Raw genomic sequence first — 3,900 nt, 5'->3', positions numbered from 1 at the left:
AGCGTGCTCCTCCGGGGGCGCGCGGGTGCGCGGATTCTCTTCGGCCGCCATTCAACGATCAACTCAGAACTGGCACGGACTGGGGGAATCCGACTGTCTAATTAAAACAAAGCATTGCGATGGCCCTAGCGGGTGTTGACGCAATGTGATTTCTGCCCAGTGCTCTGAATGTCAACGTGAAGAAATTCAAGCAAGCGCGGGTAAACGGCGGGAGTAACTATGACTCTCTTAAGGTAGCCAAATGCCTCGTCATCTAATTAGTGACGCGCATGAATGGATTAACGAGATTCCCGCTGTCCCTATCTACTAGCTGCGGCTGTCTCATGCTATGTGCCCCGATTTGCGTGGGCTCATGGTTGGTAATAGGCAGCAGGGGAAGGATGCGACTCGAACATCTTAGCCTCTCCTTCTCAAGTGCTCCTGCTCGCCTTCTCGGGGTGCAGCTGTTAAGCCTTCGGGCGACCGAAGGGCAGGGGCGCGACGGCGTACTGAATATCTTGTACGCCGGTTCCGGCTGCTGCATTTGTCGCGGCGGGATCCTGGCCCAAGTCGGCGAAGGTCACCCGCCTTGCCCCTGGAATTCCGGGGCATGATCCGCCAAGCCGGGGCATGGTGACATGTCCCCGGTTAGGTTAGATGGGTCCAGACCCCCGAACGTCTGGGGGACCGGCCCGGCACCTGAGTAGGACCGGGTCTTTAGCCTTTTGGTGGAAACTCGGCCTAGTAGGGGGCGAAGGACGGAGGGTGAATCCGCTCTCCCGGAATGCGGGAGGCATTCGTCGGTAAGGGAGCGGGAGAAAACTTCGATGATGCAGCAGTCGAAGAGGACTAGTGCGCTGTTCCCACGGCGTGCTAAACCTAGCAGCTCAGTTGTTGAAAGCTCTTGGTCAAGGGGCGGGACCGGTGAGCGAGCTGCATTTAGCCTCCCCCCATGCCAGAGAGGCCGGTCCGGGGAAAGAGACGGGCCTCCACTTTTTCACTCTCTAAATGTCAAATATGGCTGAAAACATAGAGAGTGACGATGTGCCTCGATGCGAGATCGAAGAGAGCTTGTCTGTCGCTGAGCGACATGCAAAATTTTTGAAGTTACTCGATTCGAGTATTAAGAATGGAAAGATCGGCAATTATGCCATAAATAATATTAGAGACTTTGTGTCGGGTTGGGCGATAGCTCACTCCCAACTAGAGGGAAGGGTTATGGAACTAGAGCGCGAGAATGAACGTCTGAGAAGCCAGCCAGTCAGTGCGAAAACTTATGCCGCAGTCGCAGCTGCCCCTGTGGGCAAAGCGCCGACGGCAAAAGAAACTATCCAGAAAAATATTCAAAAAACGGTACCTACTGTGTTTATAAAGCCTAAATCTGGTGAGGACATACGGGCGGTGAAATCCGTTTTTGAGAAATGCGTGAATCCGAAGCGAGACAAAATTAAAATTAATAGTGTCAGAACGGCTAAAAATGTCTTGATAGTCGAAACTGCAACTCAAGAGGACAGTAATAAGATACTTTCCAATTCCCAGTTAACGGAGAAAGTTAAATGTGAACCTCCGCGGAAACGTCGACCATTGATGTGTATGTACGATGTACCAACTCATCTAAGTGCGGATGATCTGTTGGACGCGATATACAGTCAGAATTTTGATGTATCAATGACTCGAGTTGAGTTTGATGAACAATTTAAGTTGAAGTTTAAAGTTGGTCCTCGGGAAAAACTGACAGTTCACCATGTGGTGGAGGTTTCTCCCGAGTTGTGGAAACTGTTGACAAGAATAGGTAGACTATATGTGGGATATTCAGCTCTTAATGTTAAAGATTACTTAGCAGTATCCAGATGTACTAAATGTTATGATCTGAATCATACTAACAAGTTCTGTACTGTAACTGAAGTTATCTGTGCCCATTGTGGGCAGACTGGGCATGACAAAAGAGATTGTAGAAGCAAGGATCGCCCATCCATATGTATACCCTGCAGTAAGAGAGGGCGTAAGTGTGGGGGAGTCAAAGACTGCCCCACTTACAAAATGTTTCTGGATAGAATAATACAGAGAACCGATTATGGCGACCATTAAGACTGTTAAAAGAAAATCTCCGAGTAAAATCAAACGAGATGCAGAGAGGGGTAAATTAATATCTAAAGCTCTTTCCACAGGTTCGTTGGCTGATCCAGAGTGCTTCTCCGGGTCAGCTGGCCGTTTGACCGTGGAAGTTGGAGTTCAGACGGTAGATGATTTGGAGGCGGGTGTCAACCGCCTTTCGATTCAGCCGTCGACCTCTGCGGAAATGGAATCAACGATGGGTCCAAAGGAGGATGAAGATGCATCACGTGTTACTGCCCTGGTAACAGGAGGTGGTGGCAGTTGTGATGGAGATGGAACTGTAAATAGTGTAGATGCAAGTAGTGTAGTGCAAATTGGTACTAATGGTGACGGAAGTGTAATTGTAAATAGTGTAAATACAAGTAGTGTAGTGGAAGTAGACAGACATGAAAAATCTGGTGAAGGGATCAGTTATAGACAAGTTGATCCAAAAAACATATACAAAGATTTGGAGGAGTTGGTTCGGCTGTCAAGGCTGGAGGAGCCTTCATTACTTACTACGGCACTGAGGCAGCTGGTCCGGAAGGGACACCCTAATGGAGAAGACATTACTTATCCGGCTCTGGAGGATGTAGATTGCATTCAGTTGTCCGCCGCTAACATTCCGCCTGAGTTGGAACAATTACAGGAATTAGTCATTAAAGTTTTTGATAGGCGCGGTCGCAAATTTGATCTTGATAAGATCTTTAAGGACATGGTCAAAATGTATGGGCGTAACGTCATTGATCTCTCGAAGCCTTGGCCCGCCAGTCGTTTGCACGTCTACTATCCCCCTGGGTAATGGGGAGATTCAGGATGTTGCAAATCAACGCTATGCGTAGCCACATGGTTACGCAGGAATTGCGTAAAGTGGCGGAAGAAGAACAACTGGACATTATTATGATACAGGAACCAGCCTCCTGCGCTGGTCGAATCCCTGGTTTTCCGGCGGCCGCGCAAGTGGCATTCTCTGGTGAGAACCCCATGTGTGCGGTTGTGGTTTTAAACAAGCTCATCAGATTAACTGTTCTAAATCAGTTTTGTAATGAACATATAACTGTGGTCCAAACAAACATGTTAACACATATATTATACATTGTAAATGTATATTGTCAATTTCGACAGGACATTGTTACTTTTTTGGACCAGTTAAGATGGATACTTAGGACCTTAGCAGGTCAGTCAGTAATAATTTGTATGGATGCAAATGCCAAGTCCCCGATGTGGCACAGCCTGGAGCGGGACGATCGGGGCTCGGAGTTGGAGGACCTAATAATGGAAGCGAATTTGATTGTCCTAAATCAACCTGGGCACCCGCCTACCTTCTCTGGAAGGGCTGGCGCGGTCTCAAACATTGATGTAACACTAGCGACTCTGAGTGCTGCGCCTCATGTGCTCCAGTGGTGTGTTTCTGAGAACGTCACGATCAGTGACCACAATTGTATATTTTTCAACTATGAGACAGAGGTTACAGAAGATCTTGGGGACTTGGTTGAGAGATACAATTACGCTAAAACGAATTGGGAAAGGCTGGCGCAGGAGTTTCGACCACCAGAGCTGGATATGGAAATTGCAGATGTGGACGGTGCAGTAGGAGACCTATTGGTTTCTATTGAAGCAGCTATTGCTGTTTCTGTCCCACGTGTTGCGAGGTATGTTCGCAAGCAGGCTACTCCGTGGTCCCCAGAACTGACCGCGCTTAAGCGGTCTGTCAGGCGGGCGCGGCGTAACTATCAAAGGAGCTTCGCCCAGGACGAGAGACAGTATCATTTGAGAATATATAGAAGATTAAAAGAGAGGTATGTCAACATGGTACAGACTACAAGA

At 48.2% G+C, this 3,900-nt stretch overlaps 1 pseudogene; it reads left to right on the top strand.

Moving 5' to 3' along the window:
* LOC124589054 overlaps positions 1-332 on the top strand; it is a 2,983-nt pseudogene extending 2,651 nt beyond the window's left edge.
* The last annotated feature ends 3,568 nt before the right edge of the window (positions 333-3,900 follow it).

Source organism: Schistocerca americana, unplaced genomic scaffold, assembly GCF_021461395.2.
Source record: "Schistocerca americana isolate TAMUIC-IGC-003095 unplaced genomic scaffold, iqSchAmer2.1 HiC_scaffold_680, whole genome shotgun sequence".
Taxonomy (NCBI): Eukaryota; Metazoa; Arthropoda; class Insecta; order Orthoptera; family Acrididae; genus Schistocerca; species Schistocerca americana.
The sequence above is the reverse complement of the archived record's forward strand: the minus strand, read 5'-3'. Positions and strand labels throughout refer to the sequence as shown.